We start from the raw sequence: 19,884 nt of genomic DNA on the forward strand, positions 1-19,884 counted from the left end.
CACTCCTGTATGCTTCACCCGATGCCGGTGTCTATGTATTTACATTGTGTACCTTGTGTTGTCCTTTTATGTATTTTCTTTTCATGTACTAAATGATCTGTTTAAGCTGCTTGCAGAAAAATACTTTTCACTTTACCTCGGTACGCGTGACAATAAATAAATCCAATCCAACCACCCTTTTTCCTCTACGTTGTTTGCCTGTGTGTGTAGCGAGTGGGCAAAGTTAGAATGGGGAGTTGAGAAAGGGGTAGTAAATATTCTGTCCGTTTAATTATAATACTGTACATAATAAAAGGCTACTTATGTTTTAAAGTTACAAACCTGGTGATTGTAGTTTATTGGGCTCAACCAAGGACCTCTGGTATTTTAAATAAAATTAAAGTTCACCTGTGTTGCGACGCCTAGTCAAGTGCGGCTGGATATTATCATAGGTTTGCACTGAGTGTTGCATTTGAGTGCTATCGTGAGAGTTTGGTGACTGAGGGATATTAAGGGGTCACTTTTATCTAAAGTCTAGTCTTTCTTTTATTTAGTTAATTAACTTAAAAGTTGCTGTTTGTTTTAAAAGAAGGTGAATTTTCAATCAGCTTTAAACAAAGGTTCTACTTGTAACTACTTGCAGCTGGAGCTTGTTAATTAGTTTATTGGATTAGGCCAGTTTTCAGAGGCTAGAGTCACAGTATAAAGGTAAGCCAACTACAGTGCAGACTTTGTTTGCACTGAGTGCTGAATTTGGGTGCATTTGAATGCTATAGTGAGAGTTTAGTGACTGAGGGAGTGCTGAATTTGGGTGCATTTGAGTGCTATAGTGAGAGTTTGGTGACTGAGGGAGTGCTGAATTGGCGTTCATTTGAGTGCTATAGTAAGAGTTTGGTGACTGAGGGAGTTAGGTGAGGAGGGAATAAGGTGCTCCTTTCATTTCATTTCCTACATTTTCTCAAAGAGCGTGAAGGGAGCCGGGAGTTTACAGAGAGTGTAGTTGACTGGGAGCAGAGTCGGAGGGCGGAGTTCCAGTTGGTCCACAGGGCAGCTATATTCTGTAAGGTAAGAGGGGATGGAGGCTAGGGCAGGTGCATGCTCCTCCTGTAGGATGTGGGTGGTGAGGGATACCACCGGTGTCCCCGCTGACTATACCTGCGGGAAGTGCACCCAACTCCAGCTCCTCAGAGGCCATGTTAGGGAACTGGAGCTTGAGTTGGATGAACTTCGGATCATCCGGGAGGCAGAGGGGGTGATAGAGAAGAGTTACAGGGAGGTAGCCACACCCAAGGCACAGGATAAGAGTAGTTGGGTTACAGTCAGGGGAAGGAAAACGAACGGGCAGACAATGCAGGGATCCCTCGTGGCCGTTCCCCTTCAAAACAATTATACCATTTTGGATGCTTTTAGGGGGGGATGACCTGACGGGGGAAGGCCCTAGCGGCCAGGTCTCTGGCACTGAGTCTGTCTCTGTGGCTCAGAAGGGAAGGGGGGAGAATAGGAAAGCAATGGTGATAGGAGACTCAGTGGACAGGGGAATAGATAGGAGATTCTGTGGTCATGAGCGAGAGTCCCGGGAGGTATGTTGCCTCCCGGGTGCCAGGGCCAGGAATGTCCCTGATCGCTTCTACAGGATTACAGGATTCTTAAGGGGGAGGGGGAGCACCCAGAAGTCATGGTGCACATAGTCACCAACGACATAGCTAAGAAAAGGGATGAGGATCTAAAAAGCGATTTTAGGGAGTTAGTTTGGAAGCTAAAGAGCAGTACAAGCAGAGTAGTGATCTCAGGATTGCTACCGGTGCCACGTGCAAGTGAGGCAAGGAACAGAGAGCGAGTGTAGCTGAACACGTGGCTACAGGGCTGGTGCAGGAGAGAAGACTTCAGATATGTGGATCATTGGGATATCTTCTGGGGAAGGTGGGACCTGTACATGAAGGACGGATTGCACCTAAACTGGAGGGGCACCAATATCCTGGGTGGGAGGTTTGCTAGAACTCTTTGGGAGGGTTTAAACTAGTTTGGCAGGGGGATGGGGCCCAGAGCTATGGATCAGAGGATAGGGTAGCTGTTGAACAGGCAGAAATAGTATGCAGCAAGCCTGTGAGGAAGGATAGCCAGTTGATAGGGCAAAGTTGCACTCAGTGGAATGAGTTAAAGTGTGTCTGTTTCAATGCAAGGAGTGTCAGGAATAAGGGAGATGAACTTGGAGCATGGATCAGTACTTGGAACTACGATGTTGTGGCCATTACGGAGACATAGATTTCACAGGGGCAGGAATGGTTGTTAGATGTTCCGGGGTTTAGATGTTTTCAGAAGGATAGTGAGAGAGGTAAAAGAGGAGGAGGAGTGGCACTGTTAATTAGGGACTGCACCACAGCTGCAGAAAAGGAGGTAGTTGAGGAGGGTTTGTCTACTGAGTGAGTATGGATGGAAGTCAGAAACAAGAAAGGAGCAGTCACTCTATTGGGAGTTTTCTATAGACCCCCCAATAGCAGCAGAGAGATAGAGGAACAGACTGAGCGGCAGATCTTGGAAAAGTGCAGAAGTATCAGAGTTGTTGTCATGGGTGACTTCAACTTCCCTAATATTGACTGGAACCTCCTTAGTGCAAATGGTTTGAATGGAGCAGATTTTGTCAGGTGTGTACAGGAAGGATTCCTGACTCAATATGTAGATAGGCCGACTAGGGGGGAGGCCATATTGGACTTTGTGCTCGGCAACGAACCAGGCCAGGTATCAGATGTCTCGGTGGGAGAGCATTTCGATGACAGTGACCACAACTCCTTGACCTTTACCATAGTCATGGAGAGGGATAGGAACACACAGTATGGGAACGTATTTAATTGGGGGAGGGGAAATGATACTGCTATTAGACAGGAACTGAGGAGCATAAAGTGGGAACAGTTGTTCTTGGGGAAATGCACAACAGTAATGTGGGGATTGTTTAATGTGCACTTGCTGCGAGCGTTGAATAGTTTTGTCCCACTGAGACGAGGAAGGAATGGTAAGGTGAAGGAGCCTTGGATGACAAGAGAAGTGGAGTTTCTAGTCAAGAGGAAGAAGGAAGCTTACGTAAGGTTGAGGAAGCAAGGATCTGACTCGGCTCTAGAGGGTTACAAGGTAGCCAGGAAGAAACTCAAAAATGGACTGAGGAGAGCTAGAAGGGGGCATGAAAAAGCCCTGGTGGCAAGGATTAGGGAAAACCCCAAGGCGTTCTACACTTATGTAAGAAATAAGAGGATGATCAGAATGAGAGTAGGGCCGATCATGGATAGTGGAGGGAACTTGTGCCTAGAGTCTGAAGAGATGGGGAGGCCCTAAATGAATACTTTGCTTCAGTATTCACTAGAGAGAGGGACTTTGTTGCCCATGAGAACAGTGTGCACCAGGTTAATAGACTCAAACAGGTTGATATTAAGAAGGAGGATGTGCTGGTAATTTTGAAAAGCATCAGGATAGATAAGTCCCCTGTGCCTGACGGGATATACCCAAGGTTACTACGGGAGGCGAGGGAAGAGATTGCTGCGCCGTTGGCGATGATCTTTGCGTCCTCACTCTCCACTGGAGTAGTTCCGGATGATTGGAGGGAGGCGAATGTTGTTCCCCTATTCAAGAAAGGGAATAGGGAAATCCCTGGGAATTACAGACCCATCAGTCTTACGTCTGTGGTGAGCAAAATATTGGAAAGGATTCTGAGAGATAGGATTTATGATTATTTAGAAAAATATAGTTTGATTAAAGATAGTCAGCATGGCTTTGTGAGGGGCAGGTCATGCTTCACAAGCCTCATTGAATTATTTGAGGATGTGACGACCCACATTGATGAATGTCGGGCAATGGATGTGGTGTATATGGATTTCAGTAAGGCATTTGATAAGGTTCCCCATGGTAGGCTCATTCAGAAAGTTAGGGGGCATGGGATACAGGGAAATTTGGCTGTCTGAATACAGAATTGGCTGGCTGAAAGAAGACAGCGAGTGGTAGTGGATGGGAAGTATTCCGCCTGGAGGTCGGTGACCAGTTGTGTCCCACAAGGATCTGTTCTGGGACCTCTGCTCGTTGTGGTTTTTATAAATGACTTGGATGAGGAAGTGGAAGGTTGGGTTAATAAGTTTGCCGATGACACGAAGGTTGGGGGAGTTGTAAATAGTGTTAAGGGTTGTTGCAGGTTGCAACAGGACATTGACAGGATGCAGAGCTGGTCTGAGAAGTGGCAGATGGAGTTCAACCATGATAAATGTGAAGTGATTCATTTTGTAAGGTCGAATTTGAATGCTGAATACAGGGTTAAAGACAGGATTCTTGGAAGTGTGGAGGAACAGAGGGATCTTGGGGTTCATGTAGGGGCTGGTTTAGCACACTGGGCTAAATTGCTGGCTTTTAAAGCAGACCAAGGCAGGCCAGCAGCACGGTTCAATTTCCGTACCATCCTCCCCGAACAGGCGCCGGAATGTGGCGACTAGGGGCTTTTCACAGTAACTTCATTGAAGCCTACTCGTGACAATAAGCGATTTCCATTTCATTTTCGATTTTCATTTCACTTAGAATATTGTGTCCAGTTCTGGTTGCCTCATTATAGGAAGGATGTGGATGCTTTGGAGAGGGTACAGAGGAGATTTACCAGGATGCTGCCTGGACTGGAGGGCATGTCTTATGAAGAAAGGTTGAGGGAGCTAGGGCTTTTCTCACTAGAGCGAAGAAGGCAGAGAGGTGACTTGATAGAGGTGTACAAGGTGATGAGAGGCATGGATAGAGTGGATAGCCAGAGACTTTTCCCCAGGGTGGGCTGTCACGAGGGGGACATAATTTTAAGGTGATTGGAGGAAGGTATAGGGGAGATGTCAGAGATAGGTTCTTTACACAGAGAGTGGTGGGTGTGTGAAATGCACTGCCAGCAGAGGTGGTGGAGTCAGAGTCATTAGGGACATTAAAAAATATATATATTCTTGGGATTTGGGCATCAATGGCTGGGCCTGCATTTATTGGCCATCTCTAATTTCCTTTGAGAAGTTGGTGGCTTCTTGAACTGCTGTAGTCCATGTGGTGTAGGTACATCCACAGTGCTGCTAGGGAGGGGTTCCAGGATGTTAACCCAGCGACAGTGAAGGAACGGTGATACATTTCCAAGTCAGGATGGTGCGTTATTTGAAGGGTAACCTCCAGGTGATGGCTTTCCTAGGTATCTTCTGCCCTTGTCTTTCTAGATAGTATCAATCATGGGCGTGGGAGGTGCTGCCTCAGGAGCCTTGGTGAGTTCCTTCCGTGCATCTTGCACATAGTACACACGGTTGCCACTGTTCATCAGTGGTGGGGGAAGTGAATGTTTGTGGATGGATGGCAATCAAGTGGACTGCTTTGTCCTTGATGGTGTCAAGCCTCTTGACATTGTTGGAGCTGCACTCATCCTGCCAAGTGAAGAGTATTCTATCACACTCCTGACATGTGCCTTGTGGATGGTGGAAAGGCTTTGGAGAGTCAAGAGGTGGATTACTCACCGCAGGGTTCCTCTGACCTACTCTTAAAGCTACAGTATTTGTATGGCTAGTCTTGTTGAGTTTGTGATCAATGGTAACCCCAGGATGCTAATCGAGGCTTCAGCGATGATAATGTAATTGAATATCAAGGGATGATTGTTAGATTCTCTTTTATTGAAGATGATCATTGCCTGGCATGTACGACACCAATGTAACTTGACAACTCAAACTTGGATATTGTCCAAGCTGCATTTAGACATGGACTGTCTAAGTATCTGGGGAGATGTGAATAGTGTTGGACATTGTCCAATTATCAGCGAACATCCTCAATTCTTACCTTATGATGGAAGGAAGGTCATTGATGAAGCATTGGTCATTGGGCAGCACGGTAGCATAGTGGTTAGCACAATTGCTTCACAGCTCCAGGGTGCCAGGTTTGATTCCCGGCTTGGGTCACTGTCTGTGCGGAGTCTGCACGTTCTCCCCGCGTGTGCGTGGGCTTCCTCCGGGTGCTCCGGTTTCCTCCCACAGTCCAAAGATGTGCAGGTTAGGTGGATTGGCCATGCTAAATTGCCCATAGTGTCCAAAATTGCCCTTCGTGTTGGGCGGGTTACTGGGATATGGGGATAGGGTGGAGGTGTGGGCTTGGCTATTGAATGAAATCGGGTGCTCTTTCCAAGAGCCGGTGCAGACTCGATGGGCCAAATGGCCTCCTTCTGCACTGTAAATTCTATGATTCTATAAAGCAGCTGCAGATGGTTGGGCCTCGGATATTACCCTGAGGAACTCAAGATCTCTTGAGGAGACCTTCACGACATCTTCAAATGGTGCCCATGGGACCTTTAATACCCACCAGTGTTTGTGGAACAAGCAGTCAGGACCTCGGTTTGGTATGTCATCTGGATTAATGCCGTTCTGATCATGTAGCAGTGTCTGAGTACTGCCTGTCCGGGGAATAATTCGAGCTCATCAACGGATATGGAGGAAAGGCAGATTAATAGAGTTGAGTTGCACATCAGCCTTAGTCTATTTGGATAATGGACAGGCTCAAGAGGCTTAACAAGCTCCTTTTCTTAATGTTTAAATGCTTCCTAAAACTGTCATATGCCCCTGGCCAGTAGAGAGCTAAAGGAATGAGGCCTAGCCCCCCAGATGGACTTGCTGCCGCTATTAGGCTGCCTGTCTGGAAATTTCACTGGTCAGTCGGCAAATAGTCAACGTCCAGTCTTGTGTAAAATTTGAGAGGGAGAGCGTTTTGGAGAAGTCAACCTTGACAAGATGAGGCATGGAGAATAGGCCTTAGTGTCTGTGTAAGGATTGACAGCAGGGGATTAAAGCCAGTGACCCTGGTGATGGGCCATACTTGGCAACTTGAAAGTCTTCTCAGGGTTGAGAAAGATACCAAGTTGTGCAAATGTGGGTTCAGTCTCAGTAGGCAACTGATGGAGAAGGTGTTGGGTATGCATGGCATCAGAAGGTCAAACAAACCATTAAAAGAGGCCATGGTATCAGAAATGGACATGAGCCCATGGCCCTTGGACTCTGGGGTAGTGGTGAGGTTGCTCAACCAAGAGGGCATCTGGTGGTAACGGATCAGGCATCTTTGTGGTCCGTGGGATTCCAGGGTGGAGGAGTAGAGAGGAAGTCAGCACCTTCGGCAAGCAAGAGGCAGGTAATTGGCCAAATGGAAAAATCTCAAAACAAAAGATCACTTGGTGCTATCTAACTTCAATAATGCGGAAAAGGGTGGCAATTAGCAATGAGCACCCATTCCCCCTACAAGACCATAAGACATAGGAGCAGAATTAGGCCACTCAGCCCATCGAGTCTGCTCCGCCATTCAATCATGGCTGATATTTTTCTCATCTCCATTCTCCTGCCTTCTCCCCATAACCCCTGATCCCCTTATTAGTCAAGAACCTATCGATCTCTGCCTTAAAGACACTCAGTGATTTGGCCTCCACAGCCTTCTGCGGCAAAGAGTTCCACAGATTCACCATCCTGTGGCTGAAGAAATTCCTCCTCATCTCTGTTTTAAGGATCGCCCCTTTAGTCTGAGATTGTGCCCTCTGGTTAAAGTTTTTCCTACTCATGGAAACATCCTCTCCACATCCACTCTATCCAGGCCTCCCAGTATCCTGTAAGTTTCAATAAGATCCCCCCTTATCCTTCTAAACTCTAATGAGTACAGACCAAGAGTCCTCAACTGTTCCTCATACGACAAATTCTTCATTCCAGGATCATTCTTGTGAACCTCCTCTAGACCCTTTCCAAGACCAGCACATTCTTCCTTAGATATGGGGCCCAAAAATGCTCCCCGTACTCCAAATGGGGTCTGACCAGAGCTTTATACAGCCTCAGAACTACATCCCTGCTCTTGTATTCTAGCCCTCTCGACATGAATGCTAACATTGCATTTGCCTTCCTAACTGCCGACTTAATCGGCGTGTTAACCGTAAGAGAATCTTGAACAATGAATCCCAAGTCCCTTTGTGCTTCTGATTTCCTAAGCACGTCCCCATTTAGAAAATAGTCTATGCCTCCATTCCTCCTTCCAAAATGCATAACCTCACACTTTTCCACATTGTATTCCTTCTGCCACTTATTTGCCCGCTCTCCTAGCCTGTCCAGGTCCTTCTGCAGCCCTCCTGCTTCCTCAATACTACCTGTCCCTTGGCATATCTTTATAGTACAAATAATAATCATTTGAGATGTGATATCCTTGCATTTATCGTGATGAAAAGCTGAAGATGAAAAGCTTCGACAACATGCTTTTCTCGAATCCACATGATAAGAAAAGAAAAATTGAGTCTTCAATTGAAGTAATGACATTTGAGCATTTTTGAGGTTGCAGTGACTTTGATGGTTAATTGAGTTAAACTTTGTGCAAGGCAACTGGTGAGTTCTCCAGTGTATTAACTTTTATTGGCCACAAACAAATGAAATGTTTGAAATATTTTGCTGGGGACTGGTGTAATTTTTTTTATTGGATTGTAAACTCCTTTGTCGGAACATGCTTCGCTCTCTCTTTAATGGATCCTTTCAGTTCTTGATTGCTTGTGTACATTCAGCCAATGCATACAGCATCTGTTCATTGAGAAATGAAGCCTGTCCCACATCAGCATGATAAGGTGGCAAATGGAACCAAGCCAAGGCAATAGAAAAAAAAACCCAAAAGCGAACACAAGAACTATCTATGAGAAGGTGCCAGCCAGGGCTCAGTCTGGAGCACTCTTGCCTCTGTGCCAGAAGCCTCATTCCCAAAATTTAAGCGCATAATCCCAGGATGGGACTCAAATCGTTTGGGACTCGAGGCATTTTGGGGTTAGAGCTGGGACGTTCCCCATTATGCCCCAAGACCAAGTAATTACAGCGCCAGTGTTTAAATGATTAGCAAAGTCTCGATAGACTTTTAACACATTGTTAAAAATTCATCCCTCTGGGCCCTTTTGTAACTGGGAGGTGAACGGCTATTGGCTTCGTCTAGGTTTAGCATGAAATTGTTTTAAAGGAATTAGCAAGTGTCAGAATGATTACTTTGCAGCACAAAATTATAATGTTTAGCACCTCGAGCTCCAGATTGTTTGGATTAAGCCACTAAATCTTGGCGGGGTATAAGAGCCTTGGATGAGCAGCTTTGACAACAGGCACGCAGAGCAGATTGACAGCGCTATTTCACTCTCTGACTGAGTCAACTGCATCCATGGACGTCCCCCTGCCCCAGTGTCACACTCTGAGCCCAGCTTAACTTTCCCATTTTTTTTCCCAAAGTTGTTTTCCCCACCAACATCAGCCACCTCTCCTTTTTCTTTTATTGATGTGATGAACTAGGTTCCCAGTTTTTAATTTAATTCACGGAATGTCGGTGTCACATAAAATTTATCACCCAGCTTTGGAGAAAGTGGCAGTGGGCCATTTTCTGGAACCTCTGCAGTCAGTGTGATGTACGTACTCCCACAGTGCTGTTAGCTGGAGAATTCCAGGATTTTGACCCGGCGACAGTGAAGGAACGCTGGCGATATGATGTAAGGATGGTCTGTGTTTGAAGAGGTACCTCCAGCTTATAGTGTTCGATGCATCTGCTGCCCTTGTTCTTCTTGGTGGCAGAGGTCAAGCATTTAGAAGGTGCTGCCGATAAAGCCATGGCAGGTTGCTGCAATGCATCTGGAAGATGGTACATGTTGCTGCCACTGTGCACCAGCGGTGGAGCAAGTGAATGTTTCAAGCGGTGAGTCGGATGGACTTCTTTGGCCTGGATGGTGTGGAGCTTCTTTAGTATTTTAGGAGCTGCACCCATCTATTTAAGTGGAGAGTATTCCATCACACTGCTGTGAGTCCCTCACTCTCACTGTGAATTGTTTTTCTTGTTTATGGTGGGGTGAGTGTGTCAAAGATGGAACTAACATTGACGGATGGCGGTGGGAGAAGGGGGGGGGTGCGGTTTGGGGGTCCTTGATGCAGCAGAGAGGCAACTTTATTCCACCTTGCTAATCACGTCACACTCAAGTCAGCAGTACCATTCTGATTGGGAATTTAAAGGTTAAGTTCAGCAAATTATTAACAGTCAGTATTGGCCGAGTCCTAATGTACAAAATTAGCCAACCTCACAGTAATTGGAATAGGCCATGACCCCTGGCCCTGTCTCCTTTCCATCAGATCCGACATTGCGGCAAAATGTTAACGATTCCCATTGCTTAATACCACTTGGACTGTTACAATCACAGATGGGGCGTGAAGGTTAATCGAGATATTCAAAATTAGGAGGAGATTTGTTAGAACAAGTAGGGAGAACCCGTTTCCTCCGGCAAGTGGATCAGTGACATGTAACAGTGGGGCACTGATAATGTCACTGGACAGTAATCCAGGAGCCCAGGCTGATTCTCCGGGGACATAGGTTCAAATCCCACCATGATAGCTGGTGACCATGGAAAATATTCTTGATTGCCATAAAAAACCCATTCAAAACAAAATATGCCATCCTTTCCTTGTCTGTGTCACACCAGACACACAGCAGGTCCACAACAATATGGTTGACTCTTAACTGCCCTCTGAAATGGTCCAGCAAGCCAGAGGCAATTAAGGATGAGCAACAATTGTTGGCTTTGCCAGTGACACCCACGTCCCATCAAAGAAAAAAAAAAGTGTCCACCAATTTGAAATAATTTGAAAAATGAGTGTTGTTATGAGCTGGAACACAGCGTTTGAAAAGCTGAGAGAGTCCGATTCCTATAGCATGTACTCGAAGAGGACTCATTGACAGACTTGTGGGGACTAACTCTTCCAAAGAGCTAGCACAGGTGAATGGCCTCCTCCCGTTCTGGACGGGTTCTGTGAGATTGTAATGCCGGAGATATCAGTCGGATGAAGTAACATCTGTGGAAAGAGAGGAAAGCAGACAAGTTAATATTCAGGATGTGGCCTCCGAACTAAACAGGTGATTTTTTTTTTTTTGCTACATTGGGGGAAATTTTGCACCCGCCATCAGCAAGAACGGTGCAGCGGGGGCGAAATCCCGCGAGAAGCAGGAAACGGGATTTTGGGCCGGCGGGATCTTGTTTCCCGATTTCCCCCGTCCCTCGCCGGTGACGTAACGAGGTTCACATCAACAAAGGGCAAGAACCTTGGGCAGGATTCTCCGTCGGCCGACGCGGGAATCTGGAAACACCATTGGGTGGAAATGCGCCATCAGCCGAAAATCAAGGTTGGCGCCAGGGCGCCAAATGGAATGCCATGCTCCGGTCCCTCGACAGTGGCGTGAATGTGTTCTATGCCACACGCTGGTGTGAGCCTGCGGATTGTACTGTAAAGGCCGTTGGCATATCATTAATGGGACCTTCTGCGATGCTCCGCCTCAGCCAGGGAGCCATGAGGTTGAGCACACCGCTGACTGCTGACATAGAACAGGTCGGTTGGGTGCTCCACCCCCCCAGGTAACCCCTGGCCCCAGCCGGCCCAGCAACAGGATGGGCATGCTCCAATGCAATCAGTGCCATCATCTTGGCTGGGATCAGGGTCATCATGCTTTGGAACTGAGCAATTTCACCTAGGCGTTGGTGCTAGACCATCACTCCAGGACCGGCGGCAATTTTGTTGCCGTGAGAGTCCACCAAGTCAGTACCGCGTCAACACTTAGTCTCTCAAACGGTAAATTCCGCCCCTCATTTTAGTGTACTTACATACATTTTTATATAATTCGCGACCCCCACCCACCACATGACCGCCCCTCACTGAATATTCAAACGGTGCGGATATGGCACAACGTCAGCGAGGTTCACAGCAACTATTTATAAACGTGAATCAACCGAGGGAGACCCCCTCCCCCGGCCGCAAAGGTAAGCATAGCCCCCAGGGTGAGAGGGTCGTGCCCAGGTAGTGCACTGGTACTGCCCCGTTGACTCTGGGTGGCACGGTCTGGTTTGGCAGTGCCAATCTGTGCTGGGGTCAGTGCGAGGGCTGGACCCTCTGAGGAGCCCCATTGGGGCGGGATTCACATTACGTTGTTGGGGGTGGAGGACCCCATAATCGTGTGTGGGTGTTGGGGGGGGGGGGGGCTCTGTGCTAATCAGGGCACTGTGCAGTGGGCCTGGCCAGCTCGATCAGGCCTTGCCCCACCCCAGTGATGGCCTGACCCACGCCCACCGAGACCCTCAAAATCTGGACGAGAAACTCGAGCCTGACACTGAGCAAATACTGGAAAGTTCCACCGCTGTGCTTTCAGTTTCATTTTTCACTGGCTACCTTGTCTAGCCATTTTTATTGCAAGAGGCAATTGCATATTTCCAGTGGAATCTTTATCAAACTGGTGAGAGTATGTGCTTCTCGCTGTGTTTTTGGGCTCAGCACGATTCATTTCCCGGGGTTAACTTCTGTGCGTCTATGTGAAATAAGTATTGTTTCAATGTTTGTAATTTGTCTCGCTGTAATAAGACCAAACACTATTCATTTTGATGGGATTGCAAACTGTCCTATTATGTAAAATAAACAACTCCATTATTTCAATGGTTTTGTAATCTCTCTCATTATAATGAACGCTATTCGTTTTGATGGCCTAGTAATCACTCTCACTGTATGAAATGAAGAGCCCTGCACAATATCTGCATAATACTGCGGATGCTGGATATTAAAAAAAAAAACCAGAACATGCTGAAAATGTTCCGAGTGCGTGGGGCTGCATCTTTGGGAGGAGATGAGACAAACCGAGTTAAGGTAGACCACCTTTCATCAGAAGCTGAGGCTCGGATCTGCAGCACAAAGCAGAAACTCCTTGATAAAAAGTCTCACTGACAAGCAACACTCATGTCGACGACGATAAAGACGATTCGAGAAAAATAATCCGGTGATGGTGGCTGGTAACTAAAGTAACTTGGGAGATGCAGCACACAAAGCAAACATGCATTTTTGCTTCAGGAGTGCAACCTCAGAGGTTAACCCCCCCCCCCCCCCCCCCAAAACCTTTGGTTCTTTTTGGCCTGGTTAGGTTAATAATAATAATATTTATTAGTGTCACAAGTAAGCTTACATTAACACTGCAACAAAGTTACTGTGAAAATCCCCGAGTCGGCACACTCCGGCGCCTGCTTGGGTACACGGAGGGAGAACTCAGAATGTCCAATTCACCTAACAAGCACGTCTTTCAGGGCTTGTGGGAGGAAACCGGAGCACCCGGAGGAAACCCACGCAGACACGGGGGAGACCGAGCAGACTCGGCACAGACAGTGACCCAAGCCGGGAATCGAACCCGGGCCCCTAGCCCTGTGAAGCAACAGTGTTAACCATCTGCCAGCCGGTTAGAAGTGGGGCTTTAGTGTGAGCCACCAGAGGGGAGGAAGAGATACACGAAAATCAGCAAAAACAAAAGGAAACATAGCTAGAGATAGCTATTTATATAGCGCCTCCGTGCCCAAACATTCCAGGAAGGCAACCTCTGAGAAAAGAAATAGGGCATAAGGGCATTTAAAACAGAGTTCATGAACTCTGTTTTCACAGAAACGTTAGACTGAAGGAAGGGGTGATGGGGAGCAGCACCTGATCAACAACCCGATCACTGCGAGTGGTACCAAGATGCACTGATCAAACAAAGGGCTTTTTCATCCTCTCTCAACTCATTTTTTGAGAAGGCGTCCTTCCATATTGCATGCCTCCTACCAAAATAAACAAAACCCTTCAGTGTATTTTGATGCAAAGTGGATATTTCCCAGGTGCCATTTGAATGGCTGCCTTGTGGGTCCAATTAATAAAGGCCCTTGCATTTCATGATATCAAAGCTAAGCTGTCATTCATTTCTCTCTCCTTCTCCTCAGCACTTAAGCTTGTTCGTTCCGGTAAATGCAATGTTTACAGCTCTTTCATCCCAAGGGCGAACTGGACGTGCCATTTATAAATAAACATGAATTAGAGGGGAAGCAAATTAAGATCCTTCATGATTCAGATAAACCTGCTTAAAGTGATGCCTGTTTGGGAGATAGCGAGGGTCCCACACGCGCATCAGTGTCACACCCCTTTTCAAAGAGTGGAATTGAGTACTGAACATGCAAACAGAGGTGCTAAACTGGGGGAAGGCAAACTATGATAACATTGGACAGGATTTTAAGAATTTGGATTGGGTGCGGCTGTTGGATAGTAAATCAACATCGGACATGTGGGAGTCTTTCAAGCGACAGTTGGTTAGGATTCAGGAAAGTCACGTTCCTGAGAGAATGAAGGACAAGTATGGGAAGTTTAGGGATCCTTGGGTAACGAGGGATATTGAGAACCTCGTCAAAAAGAAAAAGGAGACTTTTGCACGATCTCGAAGGGTGGGGACAGTCAAAACCCTTGAGGAGTATAAAGAAAGCAGGAAGGTACTGAAGCAGGAAATTAGAAGGGCTAGGAGAAAAATCTCCTCTGTAAAGATCATATGATCATACTTGGCAAGTAGGATTAAAGTGGCTCCCAAAGCTTTTTATTCATATGTAAAAAGCAAGAGGGTAGCCAGGGAAAGGATTGGATCACTTAAGGACAGTGCGGGCATTCTATGTGTTGAGCCAGAGGAAATGGGCGAGGTACTAAATGAGTACTTTCATTTAGTGACCACTAAAGAAAGGGACAGTCTGGATCATGTTAACATCGAAAAGGAGGTGGTATTGGGTCTTTTAAAAGATATTAAGGCAGATAAGTCTCCTGGGCTAGATGGGATTTATCCCAGAATACTGAGGGAAGCAAGGGATAAAATTGCTGGGGCCTTGACTGACATCTTTGTATCCTCATTGGCAACAGGTGAGATCCCAGAAGACTGGAGAATGGCTGATGTGGTACCGCTGTTGAAGAAAGGTAGCAGGGAAAATCCTGGAAACTATAGGCCGGTGAGCCTCACGTCAGTAGCAGGTAAATTATTGGAGAGAATTCTCAGGGACAGGATTTATACCCATTTGGAAACAAATGGACTCATAAGCGATAGTGTGATGAATGATATCTGTATACACATGTACCTTTAATGTGTAGGCCCCTTTAAGACCGGGTTTGGAACCCTGGGGGACTCCGCCCCCAGGAAGTCGTATATAAGGTTACGTTCAGTAGGCAGCGTGTAGTGAGCACGCTTCTCGGCAGCTGTCTGGTTCTCTGGTAATTAAAGCCTTTGTATTATCAAACTCCTCTCCTGAGTCATAATTGAGGGTATCTCAGACAGCATGAGTTTGTGAAGGGGAGGTCGTGCCTCACTAACTTGATTGAGTTTTTTGAGGAGGTGACAAAGATGATTGATGAGGGGAGGATGGTGGATGTTGTTTACATGGACTTCAGTAAAGCCTTTGACAAGGTGCCTCATGGCAGACTGGTGCAAAAGGTGAAGTTACACGGGATCAGAGGTGAGGTGGTAAGATGGATACAGAACTGGCTCGGTCACAGAAGGCAAAGGGTAGCAGTAGAAGGGTGTTTTTCTGAATGCAAGGTTGTGACTAGTGGTGTTCCACAGGGATCGGTGCTTGGGTCTCTGTTCTTTGTGGTGTACATAAACGATTTGGAGGAAAATGTAGCCGGTCTGATTAGTAAGTTTGCGGATGACACCAAGGTTGGTGGAGTGGCAGATAGTGTTGAGGATTGTCAGAAGATACAGCAGGACATAGATAGGTTGGAGACTTGGGCAGAGAAATGGCAAATGGAGTTTAATCCGGACAAATGTGAGGTACTGCATTTTGGTAGGTCTAATATAGAGGGGAAATATACCGTAAATGGTAAAACTCTTAGGAATATAGAAAGTCAGAGAGATCTGGGCGTGCGGGTCCACCGATCTTTGAAGGTAGCAACACAAGTGGACAAGGTAGTCAAGAAAGCTTACGGAATGCTTGCCTTCATTGGATGGGGCATAGAGTATAAAAACTGACAAGTCATGCTACAGTTGTACAGAACCTTGGTAAGGCCACACTTGGAATATTGCACACAATTCTGGTTGCCACACTACCAGAAGGATGTGGAGGCTTTGGAGAGGGTGCTGAGGAGGTTTACCAGGTGTTGCCTGCCTGGAGGGTGTTAGCTATGTGGAGAGGCTGAATAGACTTGGGCTGTTTTCATTAGAACGACGGAGGTTGAGGGGTGACCTGATAGCAGATTATGAGGGGCATGGATAGAGTGGATGGGCAGGCACTCTTTCCCAGGGTGGAAGGGTCAGTCATCAGGGTACATAGGTTTAAGGTCCGTGGGGCAATGTTTAGAGGAGATGTATGAGGCAGGATTTTTACACAGAGGGTGGTAAGTGCCTGGAACGCGTTGCCAGGGGAGGTTGTGGAAGCAGATACATTAACGGCGTTCAAAAGGCATCTTGACAAACACATGGATAGGATGGGTATAGAGGGATATGACATAAGGAAGTGCTCAGGGTTTTGGCAAAGGTTGGTATCATGACCGGTACAGGTTTGGAGGGCCGAAGGGCCCCTTCCTGTGCTGGATTGTTTTTTGTAATGCTCATTCACACTCTGTGAAATCATACATGTGTATAGCGTGTTGTTTCCTCCAGTCACAGGGACTTAACAATGAAAGTAAGTTAAATTGTTGATTTATGTTACTTTTTGCACCTTGCTCCATACTAACGTCTTCCTCTCCAAGTCCTGCATCCACTTTCAGGCTCCAGCCTCTGTTGGTAATGTTTCCAATATTACCATTTGAACCTCCCCCGGACCCATTTTCTGTTTCTTTGGTGACTGTCCGTGAGATAATGGTTTGTGCCGTGGTGGTCAGCTTGGTGCGAAGCATTGCCTGGTGCGGTGAGGAGCCCCACTCTGGCATGGAAGTCTCTTCTGGATTTGCTGCAGGCGAAGACATTGAGTGGGAAGATGCACCATTTCCTGGTCCCTGCTTTCTCTGGCTCCTCTTCTGGGCCAGTTGAGTTTCCTGTTTCTGCTGGCCTCCTCCAATGCCCTTTCAAAAAGCCAGCCAGAGGTCGGCTGTCAATGACTGCTGTACGGGCCCTTCCTGATGATTTCTTATTGCCCCTTTCTTTATTTTTGCCATTATCATTTTTGATCCATGGATGTTTAATGGAGATGTACCTTTAAGTCGTCCTACTGGAGTGGAATGATTTTCAGAGACCTAAGGAAAGCAGAGTTGAGACCTGGACACACAGGAACAAGGACCTCTCCTCTCCTCTACTCTCACTCTCACTCTCTCTCTCCAGAAAGGCTGTGAGTTGGTGTATTTCTGAACCTACAAAGAATCTGAATGAGTGAATCTACAGCGAAACCATTACAGGCTGCAAACAGAGACCTGGACCTGAAAGCTTCCTTTGTAGGAAGGTCTGCTTCAAGACATCCATCAGAAATAAATACATTTTTCCTTTTATTTATTATTTTCACTGCTTGCTTCCCCTCTGTGTCTGACACTGTCTTCCAGCTGGCAGTATTAAATGTCCGCCATCTTAGGACCTTACTTGCACGTATCCTTGTGGCAGAGGTATGTACGCCTAAGAGGTTATGACCCAGTGGCCCGTTCACCACACAGGAAATCTTAGCATATACAGCCGTCATCCAGCCGATGAATGTGACCAAGTTAGTGCAAACGTTGGTTTAGCAATCAGTGCATGCTGATGGAATTAGCACGCTCCAGTTTTACAACATCCTGGGCAACGGCACGGTCAATTCCAGCCCCAGTCATCCCCGAGTCACAAACTGAATTAACCAATAATACTCATAAAAATACCTGAATTCTTTGGCCCTTGGCTGCCCAATAATTACAGTCACCAGGTTTGTAAATGTAAACACAATTACCGTTTATTTATAACAAGGAAAATGATGAAATATGTAGCAGATACAGTTGGTTAAATATTAATAAGTACCTAACTCCTACTTTAACTTGTCTCCCCACCCTCTACACACATACATACACACCAGACAGACAAACACAGAGGGGTAGGAAAGGGGAAAAAACATAAATGAACGAGAAAGAGGTTTTCCTTCAGGTGATGGTTCCTAGTATGCTTTCTCCACAGTGAGCTTGTAGATTACAATCATTGTGTTGCAGCCCATATTGGTTTTCCTGCAGTTTTCAAAAGCACTGCAGTCACACCTCTCCTGGACGAGAAGAGACTTTGTTTCCTCAAACCTTTCTTTCAGTTCATGGTTCATCTTCAGGCCTCTGCAGTGTAGAAAAAAATACTTACAGCCAGCAGGCTTTCTGGAGAAAACCTTGCTTCTCATCAAACTGGGCCTTCAGCTCAAGATTCACACTCAGTCTTCTAGCTTTCTGCAGAGGATTGGCAACAGCTTTCTGGAGCGAGTTAGCCGATTCTGGTCTTTGCTTGCACAGCCTGTAATGGTTCTCATGTAAATAGATTCATTCAGCTCCCAGCCAGTCCAGAGACACAGCCTTTCTGGAGAATAACGCAGGGAAGAGGAAGTGGTCTCCACTCAGGAGTCAAACTGAAAACCTTGTGACTCTGAAAACATTCCAGTGGGATCAAATCCAATCACCACCTGTCACCAGGCAGAGCACAGCCTTTTGGGCCATCAGCCAAATCAATCAAATCGAGACCCAGCCAATCTCTGCCATAGGTGCCAGTCAATCTATACACCAATTTAAACCAACAGTATTCTGCTTGAATTAAAGGCACAGGCCACTTCTCCCTTCTGCTTGAATTAAAGCTACAGGCTGCCTGAAAGACACACACCCATAAATCATCCATGGATCAAAAATGTAACAGCAGAACTAAAAGAAAGGAGAAATAAGGGAATAAACAGGAAGGACCCTTGCACTAGGACCTCTGAGTTGGTGACATGGTCCTGCCACGAGATGCTGATTATATGTCTGAGACAGTGAATGAGAAACAGTTCGGCTGTTTCTCCTGTCGAGCACATGTTTCCAGCTCTTACCACTACAGAGGAGTGCGCTGAAGGCACAGATTAGTAAACACGCAGTTTGGCGTCCTCAGTCAGGTTGCTGTTGTTCCACACTCTCTTACCCAGCTTGTTGCTCTACACTCTCTTATTCAGCTTGGGTGTAACAGCTGGAAGTTCTGTGATGCCTGTGTTGAATTCTGCATCAAGTGACAGATTGCTGATGATTGTGGAGCCCAGATGTGTGAAGATATCATGTTGGCATCATATTGCCAATGCTGATAGATGTCGGTATGGCAACACCCTGGAACAGGACATTTGTCTTCCTGATGATGATGGCCAAACCAATTGAAGGCGTTCCTTGGTTCCTTGGAAAGCTACTGTGGCATCATGAACATAGAGCAAATCTCTGGTGAGGACTTGGTGCACGTTTGTCTTGGGTCTCAGGCGAGCAAGGCTGAGTAGTTTTCCATCAGTTCTGGTATGTATATGGACCCCCTCTGTAGATGATCTGAAGACATAAGATAGCAGCAAAGAGAAGAATATACCAAAGACTACCAGTGTCAAAAGCCAACCATGTTTGACTCCACTATGGATCTCAAAGGGTTCTTATGTTGTCCCATCAGAGCTGACCTGATCCGTCATGTCATGGAGAGAGGAGATCACATGTGGTGGCAGTGGTGTAGTGGTATTGCCACTGGACTAGTAATCCAGAGACCCAGGGTAATGCGTTGGGGTCCCAGGTTCGAATCTCACTATGGCAGATGATAAGAGTTGAATTCAATAAAAATCTGGAATTAAAAGTCTAATGATGACCATGAAACCATTCCTGATTGTCATAAAGTCCATCTGCTTCACTAATGTCCTTCAGGGAAGGAAGTCTGCCGTCCTTAAATGGTCTGGCACAAGAAAACATCGAGCAACCACAGCAGGCAGCCATTACCATCTTCCCTTTGCCTTTGATCTCTCTTATCAGAGACCCTCCCTTTCATTCCTTCCACCCTCCTCCCTCTCCTTACTTCTGTATTGGCGTTAAAGCTCTTACAACTCTAACTGTTCCATGAAAGCTTCCTGATCGAAATGGTTAACTCTGTTTTTCTCTCTTCACAGATGCTTCCTGACCTGCTGAA

Source organism: Scyliorhinus torazame, chromosome 17, assembly GCF_047496885.1.
Source record: "Scyliorhinus torazame isolate Kashiwa2021f chromosome 17, sScyTor2.1, whole genome shotgun sequence".
Lineage (NCBI taxonomy): Eukaryota > Metazoa > Chordata > Chondrichthyes > Carcharhiniformes > Scyliorhinidae > Scyliorhinus > Scyliorhinus torazame.